Source organism: Podarcis vaucheri, assembly GCF_965113315.1.
Source record: "Podarcis vaucheri genome assembly, chromosome: 12".
Classification (NCBI taxonomy): domain Eukaryota; kingdom Metazoa; phylum Chordata; class Lepidosauria; order Squamata; family Lacertidae; genus Podarcis; species Podarcis vaucheri.
This window is the reverse complement of record NC_138750.1, coordinates 38673410-38694600: the sequence shown is the minus strand read 5'-3', so window position 1 is coordinate 38694600 and position 21191 is coordinate 38673410. Positions and strand designations below refer to the sequence as shown.

Genomic DNA, 21191 nt, shown 5'->3' with positions numbered 1-21191 from the left:
GACTGCACATGTGGCAGAAATATTTGTCACGATCCCAGCCTTAAATAATCAAGAAAATATTCTGCAATGAAACTGTTACGCTTGCCAAATAAAAGTCTGTAGTGTTTTATCTCCGTTGGCATCACAGGAGAAAAACGTAAAGTGTGCACCACTGAATCCTCCATCATTGGCAAAGATGTATGGATCTCTCACGAAGACCTACACCTACTTAGTCCAATAGATTAACCACTGCATCACAATACTTTACCAGAAGCAGGGGTTTAATAACAATTGTTTTTCATTTTGATTGGATTATAGCGATTTTAGTGAATTCAGTTAAAATGCGCACTTTATTTTGCACAGGCACCTATATTTCTTTCTGGTGGTATTCTGCATGTTCAACATCTTTCCTGTACTGCAACTGGCTGCTGAACACCCTGTTTGAAGCAAGTGGACCAAATGAAATGAGACCTAAATACTTCTCCTCCTACACCCTTCCTTGAAACTTTCCATCCTCTTCTGCTTGCACAGGTATTATGCTGATACTTTCTTATGCTGCTTTTAGCACACAGATCTTGTCCACATCAGAGTGAACCATGTATTTGCAGCTACTTGCATACCCATTTGATTTGTATAATGCACAATGTTACCCTCAAACAACACAGGTTCCAATTCTTCCCCCCTGTAATTTCGGGTTTACTCGATAATGGGGATAATCCAGTTCACTGGGAAAAATCAGGCTGCAAGCCACTCCCCTTGGGGTCACAGTCAATTTGCTTTAGTGCTTCAGAGTGGGTGGATCAGCCTTCACATTCTGCTGCTCCACTTTCTATGCCCATTACTTCCTTGTTGCTTTCATTTCTTTTCCAGCTATAACATGCCCGTCTCTCTCCCCCCCCTCTTCTTTGATCCCTCAGATTACCACAAAACCAGAAAATTACGCAGGCGTTAACATTTTCTACACCAGATATTGCACGGCAATCTGAAAAGTGTGAGCTTTTCATTTATGTTCTGGTGGTGCTCTAAAATATTTCCAGTGTAGATAATGCACTTTGCATGTGCTTCAAAGGTTTAGTGTGCAGGCAACCTGGTGGTGGCTCTCTATGGACTCAGGCAGAGATCTCCCCCATTGCTTGCTACCTGATACTTGTGAGTGGCGTTGCTGTAGTTTTATCTCGGGACCTTTTCCCATGTAAAGCTCCTATTCCATGACTGATCTAAGGTCCTTTGCCCTTCAACCAGACAAGTGACACATGGCATAAAAAAATAATCTACTCTTCTTAACTAAAAATAGTAGCACCTCATGCAACTCAGGCTCAAGACTTCCACAGCGCCGTGCACCCCACCTGCAGCGAGATAAGGCAGCTTTTTGCAGCTCTAGGAAACTATTGCTCTGCTTAGATTAATTTTGAAATTTATAATTTCAAAATTAATCTAAGTCAGTCCATGAAACTGACATTCTTCTAAACAGTTCAGGTCTCTTAATCAGTGTCATAATGGCAGACAGCTGGTCTTTCATGTCGCTATCCTCTGCCTAAACAGCTTGTGTTTCATTTCGTTTACCACGAACTCCTCTGTGTTTTGTTTTGGGGGAAGGATAAAGACACTGATCTGTTTGCTCAGACAGAAAACTGAAGAACTGTAAAATGCACATTTCTGGGGAGGAAATGCCTGAAACCATCAAGCATGGGGAGATTTTGCTTCATTACTGAAGCAGGTGAACAAAAAACCATGCCAGAATAATCGATTCAAGAAAGAATTGAATTAAGTTACATCCACACCATATATTTAAGATTTAAAGCACAGGTGACACATGTGGCTTCTTCCCCTCAGCTCCCTTAACAAACTTCAGTTCCCACAATTCTTCAGGAAGCTATGTGGTCTAAATGTGCTTTCACTATATGGCGTGGGTGTAAACTTAGTGACAAATTCTGTCATCAGTAAGTAGAGCGAGACATCTGACAATGCTAGGTTCATGTTGCTTCGTTGCTGTGGGCTGGCTTAAATTGTCTTAAGCCCTTAAGCAATATTTACCTTTGGGATTGACCCTTTGTGAATACTCATGTACAGGCTGTTCTTTGGCTGTGGACAACTGAGCAGCGTGTCATGCAGAAAAAGGAATGCTTTACAAAACAGCCTTTATATCCTTAAGAAACGTCATGATGGATGTTACTTTGGCAAGCACAACAAGATTCAGCTGAACATTTTCCTTAAGCACTGAACAAGGGAAAAGCCCAGAGGGTTGTGCAGACAGCAATGAATTTATGGAATTCTTCAAGCCACCTTATCTCTGAAGCATACTGGGTCCTCTCATAATGAGGTCTGATTGTGCAGAAGGATAATTGCTGTAACTAATTCCTGCCCCCCCCCCGTATCCATTAGTAGGTTAGAGCCCATTCACCCTAGAGCTTCCTTTGTGACAGAAGGGACCCAAGGGATTAATTATATGTTATGGTGTGGTTTCTTCATAGGAACATAGGAAGGTTTAGTGTGGCGTAGTGGTTAGATTGTTGGACTAGGACCTGGGAGACCAGGGTTCAAATCCCTGGTCAGCCATGAAACTCACTTGGGCCAGTTCAGTCTCTCAGCCTAAGCTATCTCACAGAGCTATTGCAAAGATTACATGGGGAGAAAAAGAACCATGCATGCCACATTGAGCTGCTTGGAGGAAAGGGGGTATATAAGTGCAAGAAAACAAATGGATAGATGGATGAATGAATGGATGGATGAAGCTGCTTTCTACCAGGTCAGACTAAATGCCAGTCTAGTTTCTGGAGGAATGGTGACCCTCCAGGAGTTGCAGAACTTCAACTCCAATAGTTCTTGGCCATTGGCTCTGTAGCCTGAAGCTGTTTCAGGGTTGGAGTTCAACAACATCTGGAGGGCCAGAGGTTCCTCATCCCTGCTGTACTCCTGGTTGTGACTCTCCACCACAGGATCTCAGTAGATAAAGGTCCTCCTCATATTTATTTGATTAGTTTAACTGGAGATGGCAGGAGTTGAAGCTGGGACCCCTTGCCTGCAAAGTGCATGTTCTCTTGCTGAGCTGCAGTCTCTCTCCAGCTTGTCCATGTCTGCAAGGAGCTTTAATTTCTGTAAGGACATGTTGTAAGGTGCCAGCGGGCTTGAACTGGGGACACTGGACCTAGATGTTTTAGACGTGTTATCAGGACAGCTCTCAAGCTGTGGGAGCTCTTGGCTGTGTGGCATTGCTCTTCAGTGCCACACAGACAGTTACCAGGAGGGCAAATTGTGATGGAGCTTCCAGTTATGAATACAGCTCCATCATTAGGAACATGCATGGTACACACAGGCAATCATCATGCAGTTAGTTACATGCTATGAAGGCACAGCAAACTGTTGTGCAAGGAAAGAAATCTTCCTGGAGAAAGAGCCATAAACTAGAAGTTCGAGAGAGTAATGACAGTTCAAGATAAGGTGAAAGGGAAAACAAGGCTACAAATCTATCAAGAACTGCAGAGATCTTCCTATCCAGTCCTATCTTGACTTTTCCATAGGGCTAAGCCAATGATCATTAAATATAATGGAGTTTCCTCTCCACCATCAAAGGGTTTGTGGGCTACCAATCCCTCTGTACTGCATAGTTCCAGTTGCACTCATCACCGTCTTCAAGAAGTAAAAAAGAAAGAAAGAAAAAGAGGAGGATGAGATGGTGGAGACATCGGTACAGTGCAAATGTGTCTGCAGGAAGGCCATATTGGTTCCGCCAGTACATTTACACTGCACTGACCTCCCCTCCCCTTGTCCCTCTGGTACGCAATAACCACCCACCTGGCAGGAAGCTTATAGCTGCTGAGCTACTTCTGGGTCTGTAACTGGTCAGTTGGTTAGCTTTTTGCTTGATCACCTCCCCACAGGTTAACCGGGATACAAAGGCAAGGTAATGGATTCCTTTTTATTCCTTCCTTTTTGCAAAGGTCACACATGCTCTGCGGTAATGCCCCAGTCATGCCCAACCCTTGTAACAAGGTGAGACAGACACACACAGAGAGAGAACATTTGCAAGTGTTTTTGCATTACAAGGATGTTGTGGTTACCACTAGTGTCATGCTGGGTGCTTGACACTTGGGCTGTTTACCATTGCACTGCCATCCGCCCCACTCATCTGCTGTCAACATTTGGGGATTCTACTTATGCAATATTTTTATGCTTGTGTACAAAATCCACAGCGTGTTGCATCAGAGGATGATGCCTGTAGATGTGGATTAACCACAGCTTTCGCTTCTGAAATGCATAAAAGCAAGTGAGGCAGCTCTTTCTCAGCTGCTGCTCTTGGGCATGTCACAACACTATGGGGTGGGGAGTTGTGACTTACACATCTGCTTCCTTCATATTTGACACAGTGGGTGGATATTTCATACCTGGGTACCTTTAGGTAAAGGTAAAGGGACCCCTGACCATTAGGTCCAGTCGTGACCGACTCTGGGGTTGCGGCGCTCATCTCGTTTTACTGGCCGAGGGAGCCAGCGTACAGCTTCCAGGTCATGTGGCCAGCATGACTAAGCTGCTTCTGGCGAACCAGAGCAGCGCACGGAAATGCCGTTTCCCTTCCCGCCAGAGCGGTACCTATTTATCTAATTGCACTTTGACGTGCTTTCAAACTGCTAGGTTGGCAGGAGCAGGGACCGAGCAACGGGAGCTCACCCTGTCATGGGGATTTGAACCATCGACCTTCTGATCATTACCTGCCTATTAAATATCATGCACCAAAGTGGCTCTGGCCTTCTCCACCATATCTTGCAAAAAGAGGAAATCAAAGGAAGGAAAAAACACAGTGACAACTGGGAAGCCCTTAGCAAATTCAAAGTGACTGTTTACAGTCATACATCGTGTTGTGTTAGGTTCATGTTGTGTCTTTTCAGCTTGTGAATGTGGCAAACCAAGAAGTGTATACTTCCGGGTTTCATCGCATGTGCAGGAGCGTTCTGCACGCTTCATGCATGCACAGAAGTGCTCAATCGTGCCGCGCACATGCACGAAAAAGGCTCTCTAGTTGTGGACTTTTCAGGGTGCGAATAGCACCCCGGAATGGATCGTGTCCGCAACTAGAGGTACCACTGTATATGATTAATGTGTATATGTGGGGCAGCCAGTGATAGGAGGCAGAGGAAGGCAAACATCCTTCCTCTGGGAGATACCCATTTCCCTCAGCTCAGCTTTGCAGGAGGATGCGCTTCTGCTGCCTTCATCCTTACACTTTAAAATAGTGATATAGCACTTTTGTGTGCTAAGGAAGGAACACATTTTCGGTGAGCTGATCTTATCTGCTGAAAAATCACTGCCCCACCCCTGCCTTTTCCGCGTCTGTTGGCAAGAAGGAGGGCCAACCCAATACATTCTACTGCCTGAGGCTAAGGAAAATATGGCACCCATCTCATTATTCCTCATACAGAAACTGGGCTGGCAGTTAAATTCCTCTGCCTCCCACAGTATTGTTAATGGGTTAGTGTCCTCCCTGCTACCTGAGAGCAGCAGGCTAGTTGTGGGGGTGGAGGACAGGCTACAGGGCGCCTTAACAGAAGAGTCCATCCAAGGGGCTCAGGAGGAATAGTGAGAGGAATGCCAATGCTGCCTGATTCCACCTAATGGTAGGACTGGCCCCAATGCCATGGTAGATAGCATTTTTTACTTAGCAATGCAATGTGTTGGTGATCCAAAGAGAGGCACAACCATGGACTACTCTTCTCATGGACACCTTCTATGGCAACATACTGGTTTAACATAACAGTCACTAATACTCAGGTGACTGGGCATTATTCTTACAGTTAAGGAGAACGTGTGAGTGAGGAGTGGGGCTGAGCTGCTTCCCTCTGGGATCCATAGAAACTGTACAGCCATCTGAAGGAAGGTTTTCATGGGATCTGAGCAATCTGGGTTGGAACGATCAGGTGGAAGCCTGTACACATGAAAGCTTCCTCCCTTCAGAAAAGTTTGCACAGTGCAAATTTATGTCCCCATTTCCATGCTCTCCTTAACTGTAACGATAGTGCCCAAAGAAGGTGTATGACGGACAAAACAATGGGGTTCAAAACTTTGCTGCCTTTCTGTGTTCATCACCTCCTTGCTCTGTGAAGCATTATGGCTAAGGGTAGACGAATCTGTCAGTTTCAGTTTCTCTTATTTTCTCATTTTCACAGTTTTAAGTACAAGTATCCACATTCAATCTGCGGTTTTTTAAAACATTCACCAGCATTTTAGTGTACATGTTTCTCCTAATATGTATATAGTTTCATATGCAATTTTGCCTAATATATGCATTTGCAAGCTATTTCCCCCACCCCAATATAACGCATTATTCTATGTTATTTTCACTTATCATCACCATCATAATCATAATCATCATTATCCCACCTTTTCCTTCAATGAGCTGAAGGTGGTACATGCTTCTTCCCTTCCTCAGTTAATTCCCACAACAACTCTCAGGTTAGGCTGAGAGGAAGCAACTGGCCCAAGGTCACCCAGTGAGTTTCATGGTCAAGTGGGGATTTGAACCCTGATCTCCCAGGTCCTAGTCTGATACTCAAAGCACTGCACCACTCTGGCTCTCAGTGAAGACATTTCTTGATTGGAGAAGTGAATTGCAAAATCCAGAGAATCGTGAATTTCAAAGGAAAGCTGTGCTTTGGTTTGTGTTTTGTTTCGGGAGGTATGAATTAGGCAGGGCTGAACTAAAATGTGAAGCGAACAAATTTTTCTGATGGTTTCACTGCTTTCCTAAAATGAGAACTGGAAGGAGGAGGAGCACAAACTCCGCATCCATCTGAAAATATTTTATTGTTCCGTCTTTCTAACTGGTTTATGTTCCGGTTCTTTCATCTTGCACCTATAGCTTCTCATTTTCTTTGTAAAACTATCTAAGGAAAGAAAACATGCAGTAATTGGAAGTACAGCAGATGGCTGGGATGGCAATGTCAGGGATGAATGAATCAGTCTGTTTCTTCTCCATGCCTGTTCCACACATGTCCATCCATACTTCCCATTTCTGCAGTCATCTGGGTTTCTTTTACAAAACCTGCATAAAAAAATGCATTAAAACAATATTTTAAACATATTTTCTCTCACATTTCTAATAGTATTTTCTTTTTACATTTTTTTTTAGCCAAGAACTGCATTGTCATGTCTAGGAAGTGGTTCATAACTAAACACTGCAATTCTAGCCCAGTTTACCTAGGGATAAATGGGGATAACATCTGAGTAGACATGGTTAGGATTGCAACCTGTTATAGATCTGTTAGTCCGGGAGGTGTGGATCAGGCCAGTTCCTACTGAAATTCACAAATATCAAATTCCTGTGTTAGGATTGGCCAGTGTGGTGCTCTGCAAACTATAACTGCCACTACCCCCAAACATTCACTATCCAGGCTGGGGCTGATGGGAACTATAGTTCCGTACATATTATGTTGACTATCCCTGTCCTAAGTAGTAGTTAGCATGGACAAAAACAGCAGCAGACTTCAAATCTGACTGCTACTTCATTTTCTTCTCTCTCTCTCTCTCTCTCTCTCTCTCTCTCTCTCTCTCTCTCTCCCTGAGTTCTAGGATTATATTGGTCCTTGAGAATGTGCTCACTTAAATCTCCTTCTGCCTGGTATAGTATAAATTAAGGTCCTCTTTGTTGGACAACCTCTAGGTGGCATTATGGTACTATAAAGCAGTCAAAAAGGAGTGTGTATTTAGGAAATCATTAAATTTTTACCAAGGGTATAATGTGTTCAAAGGGCTACTATCCAGACCTTTCTTGGGCTATCACAGAATATCAATTCCCAGTGGGTACGGAGTGGTCCTAGTGTTAACACTGATGTACATATTTTAGAAAGTATGAGAAAATTATTGAACATTAATAATTGAACCTCAAGTAACCGTGCTTTAAAATATTAATAGAGATTTCATTCATTTTTAAATACCAAAAAAGCATAGTACATATTTTCCTATCAGTGGGGTTTTTTAATATATAAAAAAGAATAGAATATTTATAGCAGTCATATTTGACTACTATAGCAGTCATCTTTGAGTTATAAGAGTGCAAAGTGAAGGTATCAAAATAGAAGAAATCTCTCTCTCTTTTTTTATTTGCTTTGGTAAGCTGTGGTGACCTTTTCGTATTTTAAACTTTACATATGGGTTTGAAAGAAAGAAATATGTCACAGTCTCCCACATATGCCCTGCTGGTTATGCATATGCCAAAAACACTTGTGGTTGAAATGCTCTCATGTCTCAGCATCCACGGTTCCTGTCTACTGAGACCATTGCAGCAACTGTACACATGGCTTTCTCCTCAGTTTTTAAAAGATCAGGTCCCAAAGGCAAGGAGGTGTATGCTGTATTCAAAGAGAAATATAAAACTCAACTGAATCTTGGAGTGCTTCCAGATGGGGGCCTAATTTGGAAACAGGTCACTGACAACAGTTTCTGTATTCCCCCACCCACCCTATTTCTCCTGAATTGAATTCTGGGCCAGGGATACACTCTAGGATTTTGATGCCAACAACACTGTGTGATCCCACAATAAACACCCAGCTAGAACCACCCTTGGCATCTCTGCTTGGCATCCTTGTTGTATCAAGCTTAGCATGCATATACTTTTGGTCCATGGCAGGGCTGGCCCAACCATGAGACTAAGTGAGGCAGCTGCTTCATGCAGCAGATGTTGGTGTACATGAAGTAGCAGTGAGGTTTTGGAAACACACGTGCCACATGGTCTACCCTGTGCCACCTAACCTAGGCTCTTACCCCGAAACACAATTACAACAACTCTTGCTTGTAAGTAAAGAAGAGATCTTTATTAAGACTATTTAGGCTCAACCTAGGGTCAAGAAGTCAAGGTACATGAGCAAGGCAAGAGGTTCATAACTCCACAGAAGCTATGATGATGTCCTGACAGCTGACATGCCCCTCCCACCAAGCTTTTAAATGTACGGTGATGGGACTCTATTGCCCTATGAGTCTGCTGTATGCACACACACACCATCTGGGCAAGATATCACAAAGGTGGCACCTGGCTTTTGGTTGCAAGACTGTGTCCTGCCCCTCTGCCTCCAGCTCCAATGTTTCCTCCTCCTCCTGTTCAACCCCATCCTCTGGCTGGTCGAAGTCCTCCCGCCTCCCTGATGAGGCTCTCTGCTCTGCTGGAGGGACTGTAAGACCTGCTTCTCCTTCCCTGCTTCTAGATGTCAGAGTCACAAGTGGAGGACCTATTCCCTACAACCCTGGGTGCCAGCCTTCCAGCCCCCTACCTCCTGGGTTTTCTGGGGTTGCCAAAGTATGCCAGACCCTGATGGAGCCAAGGGCCCATGACAGATGCCCTCAGGTGCAGTGGAGGATGGCAGCTTATCTCAAGTGTTAAACTAAGATTCAGCTACCTGCCAGGTTAGCTACAGGATTTGGAGGTAGTGGGCACAATTTTGTCTTCCATTTATGGTAGCAAAATGGCTTGCACCAGTCCTGAATCTAAAGCAGATGATGAAAGGCATAAGTACAGTGCAACTCATTTGTTACAGTTGCCCAGAGGTAGGCAGTGTGGTGCTCTCCAAATATTTCTGGGACCACAAAAACCATCATGCACAGCCCACATGGTCAATGATGAGGGAAGAAGGGAGTTGTAGTTCAGCAACATCTGGAGGGTACCCCCTTGCCCAATACGTGATGTTGACTGAAGCAGAGGTCCAACACATCCCAACTACTGGTTGGGCCAACACTTTAAAACATCCTGCTGTGTTGTTCAGACACAAATTCCTGCTTTCATTTGTTCCTGCCTGTTCCTGCTCTTGATGGTGCCTGACACAGTCAGTAGGTCACTTTGCCCCACTGCATGGCAGAGACCAACCTTGACTGTAGCTAATCCAGGCTGATAAAGATCAAAGCAGAACAATATCCCAAGCCATACAGCAAGGAAAACGATTGTTCAAAGGAGGAGGAGAACCTGGGGCAAGAGTGTTGGGAGGACAGTCCTTTTTGACCCACAAGAATCAGGCCATTTCCAGAAAATAAGGCTAGTCAGAGAGAGGGGCGGCTTGAATTGCAACCTCTTTGCTATGAGTCCTCCATGCCATGCAGTTTCTTGGCCTTTGCTCTACATCTGCGTCCTCAGAAGAGCTCAGGATAATGCAGCTGTCTGCTTCAAAAGGCAAAATTGCTTAACAGAAGGCCACACCTCTGGCATAGCAAACTTCTTGGCCTCTGCATTCTGGCAGAGCAGCTACAAAAGATGTTTCTGGGAAGATGGTGCAAACTTACTGTAAAGTAATTTACAGTGCAATCCATTGCATGTGTAGTCACAAGCAAGTCCCACTAAGTTCAATGGAACTTGCCACCTAGTGAGTTTATATACTTAACTTAATCCTTTATATACTTAACTGGGACTGAGCCCCATTGAAAACAACATAGAAGGATTGCACTGTTACAGGTTCACTGCTACCATAGTCACACATACCCCACTGAACTTAATGGGACTTACTCCTGAGTAAGTATGCATAACGTTAAAGGCCAACTGTTATTTGGACCTGTTTCTAGCACTAACAGGTATAAAGTAGGGAACAAAGGGGTTTTAATCTATAGAATGTTTCATGTATAGGCACATTCTTCTCAAGAAATAAGTCTGCAAGACTAATCAAAACAATTTTAATACGTGTCACATGATTAATCACAAGGTAACATTTTGCTGCAAGGATATCCCACTGGGTTATTTGTCAAAAATGTAAATGCACTCCAAACAGAATTTCCTGCCTGGCTCCGTGTACACCCTCATTCATTATTGGTGTTCATGTACAAGATAAGCATAAGAATTATGAGAAGGGGTGGAAGCAGATAATATTCCTCAAAGAAAATCTCCACCCCACCCTGCCAAATCTAATCTGACTGTGGTTTGAAAGAAAACCCACACACCGTAAAATGGAGATGCAATGGATATATTTTCAGAAGGCTTGAGAAGCCAGTCACTAAACAATGCAGTATTTTTTTAATTGTTGTTTGCTACCTAATAAAATATGCTAGCCGAAGTTTACCGAAGGAGCCTCAGGAGATATCATAATTATGATGATCATGCTAGTTGTACCCTGCTTTTTATCTTCATTATTAGCTAATTAATTCTTCTAGCATCCTATGAGGGAGGAAGCATAAACTTATTAGCTCCATTTTTTAGACACTGGAAAACAGAAACAGAAAGGTATGAGAGAAGTTGCTGTAGGCAAACAAAGGAGATTTTGTATGTCGGAAGGAGGAGAAATTACTTGGTTATGGTTATTTTCTGTCCCTCATCCATCTGTACACCCTAATATAATTACCTCATTATATAACCCCTGCTACCGCGTTATCAGCGTGGTTTATCAAATGGCAGAATGCCTATGATGAGGTACAAGGAATCACCCATTGGCACAATCCCGAAACTGAGTGACATCGACTTGATTAAGCTCCAGTGGAGAAGCATCTGTCAGCACAGTTGCATGTGCAAAGTCATCTGTATTGTGCTGGCATCACAGAGAGAACATTGTTGAGGGTAAGGAGGTCTTTGCTTTCTCTGCTCTGCTTTTGAGAAGGATGTTGCATTGGTTTAGAGTTTGTGCTGATGGGTTGGAGGAAGAATAATTTGAGGAGCAAATTCTGAAAGCATCATCATCATCTAAATGCATTAGCAACAGGAAACGAGTACCAAGGATAGGGCTAAAGGAGAAAAAGGAGACTGCCGAGAAGATGGATTGGTTCTTTGAATCTTTTATTCACAGTGGGTCCCTGCTCCTGAGCTGACATTTTCAGGAAGGAAGTCTGAGGAACTAAAGCAAGGAGTGGTGGCAAGAGAAAAGCTGTAAGGTTGCCTTGTTAACAAAAAGCTAAGAAAACATTGGGTGCAGATGGTATCCATCCAACCAGGGGTGCCAGCTTGAATAAAATATTGTGGGGGCCCAGGTAAGCCCCGCCCTGCCTAATCAATCACATGATGCAGTGTACACACACACACACACCATTTGAATGGGAATGCCCATCAACATTGTGGGGGCCGAAGCCCCCAGTGCCCCTAGGAGTTGGCTCCTATGCATCCAATAGTTCTTAAAGAACTCAAATGTGAAGTTGCTGTTCTTGCAACAACAAAATGTACCTTGTCCCTAAAATTAGCCTCTGCATCTGAGGACTGGGAAATGGCCAAGGTGAAATCAAATATATAAAAGGATGTCACATAGAGGAGGGAGAAAGGTTGTTTTCTGCTGCTCCAGAGAAGCGGACACGGAGCAATGGATCCAAACTACAAGAAAGAAGATTCCACCTAAACATTAGGAAGAACTTCCTGACAGTAAGAGCTGTTCGACAGTGGAATTTGCTGCCAAGGAGTGTGGTGGAGTCTCCTACTTTGGAGGTCTTTAAGCAGAGGCTTGACAACCATATGTCAGGAGTGCTCTGATGGTGTTTCCTGCTTGGCAGGGGGTTGGACTCGATGGCCCTTGTGGTCTCTTCCAACTCTATGATTCTATGATTCTATGAAATCAATTTTTACAAAGGGATCCCTGGGAAATCTGTGAAACAAATGGCCCATTTGCTTAATGTCTGTGGGAAGTATTATTAAAGATAGAATTATCACACATATAGGACAACAAGTATTGGTGAATAAGATCCAGCATGGTTTTTGCACAGGTAAATCCTGTCCGTTTCATATTTTAGAGTTCTTTGAGAGCGTCAGTAAGGTGATTCAGGAGACACTGTGTAGTTAGACTTTCAAGGAGCTTTTGATAAGCCTCCAGAGTAAGCTTCCTAGTTTAGCAATCTATTTTCTTATGAATCAGCAACAGAAAAGGAAGCAGAGAGCAGGAGCAAATGGACATTTTTCACAGTGGAGGATTGTAAGAAGTAGAGTCCTCCAAAGATCAGTATTGGGATCTGTGCTTTCAAACTTGCTCCTAAATGACTTTTGTCTTAAGAGCTGAGCAAAATAAAGAGATGGCCAAGTTTGCTGATGATGCCAAATTGTTCAGGTCACTATGAACAAAAAGGGATCACAAAGAGCTTCAAAAGGATTTCTCCAAGCTGGGTGGATGGTCATTAAAATGCAAAATGAGGTTCGATGTAGGTATTATCCCTAGATTCACAGCTTTCATTTTTTTAAAAAGCAAGTCTCTAGCACTTTTAGAACCTGACACATTTTTACTTATTTCATAAAATGTATACACTGCTTGTGGCGCTGTGGGTAAATCCTCAGCGCCTAGGGCTTGCCGATCGCATGGTCGGCGGGTCGATTCCCTGCGGCGGGGTGAGCTCCCGTCTGCGGTCCCAGCTCCTGCCCACCTAGCAGTTCGAAAGCACCCCTAAAGTGCAAGTAGATAAATAGGTACCGCTTTCTAGCGGGAAGGTAAACGGCGTTTCCGTGTGCTGCGCTGGTGCCGGCTCGCCAGAGCAGCTTCGTCACGCTGGCTACGTAACCCGGAAGTGTCTCCAGACAGCGCTGGCTCCCGGCCTCTTAAGTGAGATGGGCGCACAACCCTAGAGTCGGACACGACTGGCCTTTGGGCAGGGGTACCTTTACCTTTTATACACTGCTTGGGACGTGAGTGGCGCTGTGGGTTAAACCACAGAGCTAGGACTTGCTGATCAGAAGGTCAGTGATTCGACAGGGTGAGCTCCTGTTGCTCGGTCCCTGCTCCTGCCAACCTAGCAGTTCAAAAGCATGTCAAAGTGCAAGTAGATAAATAGGTGCCGCTCCGGCGGGAAGGTAAACGGCGTTTCTGTGCGCTGCTCTGGTTCGCCAGAAGCAGCTTAGTCATGCTGGCCACATGACCCGGAAGCTTTATGCCAGCTCCCTCGGCCAATAAAGCGAGATGAGCACCGCAACCCCAGAGTTGGCCACGACTGGACCTAATGGTCAGGGGTCCCTTTACCTTTACCTATACACTGCTTGATTGTAAAAAAAGAAGCTCAAAGTCATTTGTAAAAGATAAAAGAGCAAAATCAAGAAGAAGAAAAATCACAACTATTCTTTTCAAACTTACAAAAGTTAAAATAGTAAAACAAGTTAAAATCACCTCAACTTTCTAAGCATCTTGGTAGGCTTGTCTAAGCAAGAATGTTTTTGGCAAGTGCCAGAAAGAACACAGTGCTTGATCTCAATAGTCGGGGAGTTCCAAAGTGTAGATGCTGCCAAATTTCTTATAAATACAGAATGGGTATTGTTCTGTATCTGTTGTAGTGCCAGTTCTTCTGATCAAAGTTGTTGAGTGGGCATATGAAGCACAAATCACATGCTTCTGAATACTAGTTGTTGGAAATTGCAGGAGGGGAGAGTCCTACTGGCATGTATTTTGCACAGGCATCTAGTTGGTCCCTGTGAAAAGAGAATACTAGACTATATGGACCACTGGCCTGATGCAGAAGGTTGTTCTTACATCCCAGTAACCTGATGCTTGTTATGTATATATGTATGTATGTTAGGAGGATTTGCCCCTTCCATAACAAATCCCTGTTTCCAACATTCTCAGAACATAATAAATTAAATCAAAATTGTACATTTGTAAGAGTCAGGTAGAGGGAATAATAGGATGCAATTGGGGTGTATGTCAAAAACCTGATATAAAAAAGAGAGATTTTTTTTAAAGAAGAATGAATAAAAACCCACAGGACTGATGAATAGCTCCACCATTGGAGATGGGCTGTATTTCACCCAATGCTTTCAACTAACAAGCCAATCCTTGGCTGGTTGTTTCCAGGATGTCTGTGCTTTTTGAATACAGCTTCTAATTTTTACGATGGCAATCCAACTGCACCTCTTTTGTTCCTGCGGCTTTGATTGTCGGCAGGGTCTTTGAGAGACTGACATAAGGGAAATGCAGGGGGTAGCCTAATTGTACATTTTGGATAAGTACGAGGAGAAACGCTCTGACTCTAGTTTCTGTCCTGCTGAGGGCAAATTTATTGTGCACGCCTATATTTTTTGAAATTGCTCTTTTTGTATCATCAAGGAAAAGTGGAGAAGAAAATGAAAGTATTTACATTCCATGAAATCTTCAATAAAATTCGGAGAACAGAAGCTGTTCCATGCTGAACCTCAATAAATAGAGGGCAGTTAAATATTTCATCCGTTTGTGAAAATGCTGCATGAATAATGCAAAAAACAATTCGGAGGAACACAAGTGCTGCCCAGGCCTTGTTCGCATGTTGTCTTGGCATCAAGTGTATTGCACAGAAAACCTTAACTTTTCTTCCTTCTTTCTTTTGACTTTTGATGTCTGGATGAATTCAGGGTTGAGCTGGGGTGGTGGTTGACATTCCATGGAATAAGAAAATCCATCTTTTTATTGAAAAAGGTTTTGATCAGCTTGTCCATTCTGTTGAGTTTCACATTAGCCAGCTGTCTGCTGTACCAGGGTACGTGTATGTAATGTGCATATATATATATATACACATAGAAGGGACGCGGGTGGCGCTTTGGTCTAAACCACTGAGCCTCTTGGGCTTACCGATCAGAAGGTTGGAGGTTCAAATCCCCGCGATGGGGTGAGCTCCTGTTGTTCTGTCCCAGTTCCTGCCAACCTAGCAGTTCAAAAGCACGTCAGTGCAAGTAGATAAATAGGTACCACTCCAGCGGGATGGTAAACGGCGTTTCCATGCGCTCTGGTTTCCGTCACGGTGTTCCATTGCACCAGAAGCAGTTTAGTCATGCTGGCCACATGACCTGGAAAGCTGTCTGTGGACAAATGCCAGCTCCCTTGGCCTGAAAGCGAGATGCGTACCACAACCCCATAGTTGCTATTGACTGGACTTAAACGTCCAGGGGTCCTTTACCTTTACCTTTTATTAATGCAATATGCATGTGTGTCTGGAGGATGGGGGTACGGCATAGACAAGGGGATATCTCTCCAATGCACACCTCCTGCTCCATACGCCAGTGGAAGAGCTCATGCTTTGCATGCAGTAGATCCAAGGTTCAGTCCCTGGCATCTCCAGTTAGTAAGGACCAGGTAGCAGGTGATGGGAAAGGCAGAGCCTATGGAAATACAATGCCTCTCAGACTACACAATGCTGGGCTAGTTGGGCAAATAGTCTTATTTGGTATAAGGTGGCTATAGAGCACAAAGCCCTCCAACTTTTCCGAAGATAAATCCAAGACGTCCCTCTCCTTCATGCAACCGCCTTACCAACCACTCAGGAAGCTTCAGCCCACCACTGCCACTGCCCCTCTGCACAACCTTGCTGCTCACCTCCCCACCTGCTCAGGCTGCATCAGCCCACCACCGCCAACCTCCTGCTTGATCTCGTCTCCCCACCCACTTCGGCCTGTGTTGTTTCCCCACATGATTCTACCACTTGCCTCCCTGGCTGCTCATGCCGCCTCGGCCCACTGCTGCTGCTGCTGTCACCCGTCTACCCTACTGCCTTAGATTCGCCAGCTGGGCTCTCTCTTTGCCTACTCTGCCCCTGCTGCTGCGACGGCGCCTCGTTGCAGCTGCTGACGTACTTCTGGAAGCATGGTACTGGCTTCCGGAAGTATGTCAGCAGCTGCAATGGGCCTCAGTGGAGGCCTAGCGGTGGCAGAGGCCTTGTTGCAGTGGCTGCAGAGGAGGCCTCTGCCTCACCGTTGCAGCAGACAAGGAAGCAGGACATCCAGGAATGTCCCACTCAAAATGGGACAGTTGGAAGGTCTGAAGCTATGATGATATAGGTTTCGGAGCCTGAATATGAGTGGAAATGTATATTTTTTTGGGGGGGGGCAACCAGTCTCAAGTGAAGAAGCAAATTATGAATGGCTACGTAGAAAAAGGCAATTTAACTAAAGCGCCCTTCAGCCCAATGTACTGCTAATTCCTAATTGGCTAGCAAGTAACCATGCTGTTAAGCAACCTGGCAATTATGCTGAGTTGTACAACACTTACAAAAATTAGATGATACTCATGTAATTACAATAAAAAGTTACTCTAGTAGAAAAGGAGGCTTGTGTCTCCTGGCAGATGATCTACAGCCGGCTAGCTCAACTGGCAATTACCGTAACAAATACACTGATTTTGACCAGGCTTTTTACTTGGCGCTTCAAAGTGAAACATTGCTTTAAATGCTGGGAACTGGGAACAGCTAAAGAAAGTAAGGCAGCCCTCTTTTTCAAATGTTCAGAGGCCTAACTTCAAATCTTCCTTAACATACTGACACACAGTTAATTGTTAATTTATTGCAAAAGATACGCTCTGCTGTCTAATGTCTTGCATAACTTTGGAGGTTTTTCATCTTGGGGGATGGAATCATAAGCTTGTGATAAATTCTGAAGGAACTAATTAGTGTGTATCAATTTTTTTAATGGGGGGGGGAACCACCCTCTGATGATCACAAGAAAGAAAATGGGTTAGCAATATCTTGCGCCACTCCTGTGATCTTTGCATTTGTAGGAGTTCTGCCACAGGGGGACTAGAGAGCAGTTTGAATTATTTATTGCAGATATAGCGGCTCCTTTTTTCAGGAGTCAATGTTGGTTTATGCCAGTGGAGCTTGTCTTCAACTCAAATGAGCTCCTCCACACACCCACCCACCACCATGTGCCGTATTTTAACTATTACATTTGCCAGTGGTCTCTGTGATTGACAAGATCACATAGTTCTCATGTGCTGTGTTTATAGTCCTTTATCAGGTTACTGAAACTGGGACTCCCATGTGATAAATAATGAATACCAAGGACTCTAAATACTTGAAATGTATTTTCAAGCTCTTTGTTGTTTGGTTTTTGCCTGTTTGCTAAATGCTAACTTTTAGAAAAGATTAGGAGCAACCTGGAATGTTCTGTACACATTGGAAATGGCATGAGCAAACCCCTCTGGGAGCAGAAGGATTCATGATGACTTTTGCAGTCTCTGTTAATATTTTTCTTTTGTGATCTGAATACCAGTCTGTCTAGCTCTGCTTTCTTGCAGCTTCACCTCACCAATCACAATTGCCTTTCCCCTCCTTGTGTACAGCATTCGTGGCGCTCTACAACTTCAAGTGGCCAAACTAACTCTTTGATTTCAAGTGTGACTGCTGGTGCATTTGTGACAGCACCAGAGCAATGAGGCCTAGGTTTGTGTATATAGGACCAGATCCGAAGGCTTATGTGCAGGCCTGGCTCTGTGTGTGTGTACACACACACAATATAGATTCAGCAAAAGAGATGGGTCCTACAAAACAAAATATATGGGGAAAGAGGTACATCTCCAGCACCTTAGAGCAGGCTTTTTCAACCTTGGATCCTTAGATGTTAGACTACAACTCCCATTATCCCTGAACATGAGTCCTGCTGGCTACAGAGGATAGGAATTGCAGATCAATAGCATCTGGGGACCCAGTGTTGAGAAAGGCTGATTTAAAAGATCTCTAGGGATGGCAGTTGTATTTCAGGAATAGGGGGTCTAAACCGTTCAGAGCTTTAAACACCATTGTAAACATCCTGAACTGAGCCCCAAAACAAAACGGCAAGCAATGGAGCTGTTTTAAAACAGGAGTTAGATTGAGATTTTTTCCTTGAAAAGCCCATCTTCAGAGGGGGCAACTGGAGCGAGGGATCTTTTCGTGGTGGCACCCTATTTATGGCCTGTTCTATCAAGAGAGAGCCACTTGTGGCATTAAGCATGTGGGACATTGTTTAATCCTGATGATCCCAGGTATAAGAAGATGTTCCAGCAACAATACACTGATAGCATCTGCTTCAACTTTCAAAGAAGCCTGAGAGAAGGAGGTGAAGCACAGGTGGGACACTCCCATCCATGAAGGAACTGCTGTACTGTTGGAGCCATGGTTGCCTGCTACTCTATCCTAATGCGTCCCCCTGCCCAGTTTAAGATCCCTCCCACTGGAGACCAGGGTGGTATGTGTACATAAGCAGAATGAAAGTGACCAACCCTCATTCTGCTCATAGAAGCCAAGCAGGAGTGTTTGCCTATATGAGTACTTGCTATCTCATGGCACCCCCTAATGCTGCATGTTGCTTTGGAAACTGGTGACACTGCAAAGAGGAATAAAATAAACAGTTATTGGATTGGCATCTCTCCAGTATGCCCAACAGGCTCTCAGCTCAGTTTGCAAAAAAGTGAGCCCAAACCTGGCACCAAATGAGATGATATGTTTCTGAAAAAGTGCAAGAGAGCAACTGGCTTCAATATGCATTTTGACATCTTTTTCTCCCAGAGGAAGCTTTTTCTTGAGAACCTCTCTCTAGACAATATTCCAGGGAGAGGATGTCACAGAAGGACTTTCACTGAAAAGAAGGCACATCAGAATTCATTCCCGCATGAAAGGGGACCTACTGTAACACACTGGATTGTTTATACCTTTTCAGGAATAAATTTCATTTGGCACCAACTTCAGGTTTTTATCCATCTCTATCCTTTCCCCCTCTCTATTTCTTTTAAACACCACATTTGGGGGGGGGGACTGTATTCTATTCTTAGAGCATGAGAAAGCCAAGATATGGCCATGTTATTAGTGAAACATAGGATTTCTGGATTTAAATCAATTGCAAAGAATACTGGGCTTTGAATGGTGTGTGGCAGTTATGGCGGCTCCTCCTTCTCACATTTGTTGCTCATTGGGAGAGGGCAGGTGAACAGGCAGAAAGCATGAGGAGGTTTCAGGGAATGACGTTGGTCCCACTTCTCAGCTATGGGTCCTCTTCCTCCCACAGCAGCCATTTTGTAAAGTAGCTGCCGTAAGAGAGAACCGGACATCCATTGTGCTTGTTACGCGTTATCCCTTTATCACCACAATGCCCCTTGTAACTGTTCCTCAGGACTGTGGAGGCTGGCCGATTATGGCAAATGGGGCACTGCCCTACCAACCTTTGTCAGCCAACAGATGCCCCCAGCTTCATAATTACAACCAGTCAGTGCTGCAGTGCGGTCTTGGACCTCTGGTAGCCGGCGGGAGCTCATGTATCCCATCCACGTCGCCAGTGTTAAATGTTCAAAAAAAGTCAGAAGCCCAAGGCAGTGTAAGTTCCTCAACTACGTTTATTCAACATTGTCAGTGACAATGGCTCACTCATAGGAAGACGAAACCCGAACTCACAGGACTATACAATAAAAGCCCCAATATGAACTGACAGTTGACAGTTGAAAGTGCATGCGCTTACTTGCCATTAGAACGTTCGTTTACCAGTGCTTATACACGCCTTGTAACATAAAAAGTGTTAAACCCAATACAAAACAAAGTGGCACTAATAAAGAAAAGTTCCAGGGTGGCAACAGAAAGCAAACTAAAAACGCTTTTGCAGTTCACCAAAACTATCCAGCAATATCAAGTTATAGGAAAACTGGTGCTATTAACAGCAATCCTTCTAGCTGGCTAATTGGTTTGGCAGCTACAGGAGAGCTATGAGATTCAGGTGAGGGTGGTCAGATGCCTTCTCAATCCCAGCAGGTATATAAGAGGACAACCCGGCCTGCCCAGGCCTCTGGCCTGAACAGCAAACAGCTCAGCTGGCCTGCTTATATAGGCAGCCGGCTGTCAACATTGTAACAACAACAGCCCAGGGTTTCCCACCTAAATTAACTTATGTGGACCTGAGTGAAAACTATATATACAATACCCCCTGGTGGCTAGGATGAGAACTTCAATACATAACATGTATAGTACGCAGTAGAATTCTTTTGCTGTGGGATCCAAAAGTCTATTAGCATCTCCTCTGTTCATTATTAATGCCAGGAAAGCAAATTAATGCAAAGGGAAGAGAAATACAAATATCTAACTAAAGCTCCATATTATGGGATACAAGCAGCAGAATGCATGAAGTAAGATTAAAACGCAAGCTCTTGCTATATCATTATTATTAGTCTTTTCTTGGTGTGGCTCTTTAATTATATGAAGTTTAGCCAGACTTTCATGAAATCATCTAAATGAACCTTTTCACCTTCTGTTCTCAGAGTTGGCTGTGAAAAATTATTCTGATTGCGTTTTTTTGAAGTGTTATTGCTTTGTCAAATGGAAATATAATTAGAACAGATATTTAGAATGCAGCGTAATTGTATTGAAACCATTTGATAATGCAATCACATCTTAGATGTTTTGTTCATTTAGCAATGGCTAACAATACAGTACCAAAGTTGGAAAACGATCTGCTAATTAAAAAAAATGCAGGAAAGAAAAAATATATTATTTGTTCCAGTGTTTCTCCATTCAAAAGGACAGCCTGTCCTCAAAACTTCATTTTCTAAATATAGAAGTGTCTGAATTCAAGTTTTCTTGGAACAAACATGCTAACTAAT

The 21191-nt window shown here is 43.8% G+C and overlaps 1 protein-coding gene across 2 annotated transcripts in view; it reads left to right on the top strand.

The window, feature by feature from the left end:
- ZNF804B (zinc finger protein 804B) overlaps window positions 1–21191 on the top strand; it is a gene marked incomplete at its 3' end in the record, with an annotated part of 315429 nt that overhangs the window by 2696 nt on the left and 291542 nt on the right. For both annotated transcript variants that reach the window (XM_082194120.1, XM_082194121.1), the window contains exon 2: window positions 343–510. The remainder of the gene's footprint in view (window positions 1–342; window positions 511–21191) is intronic.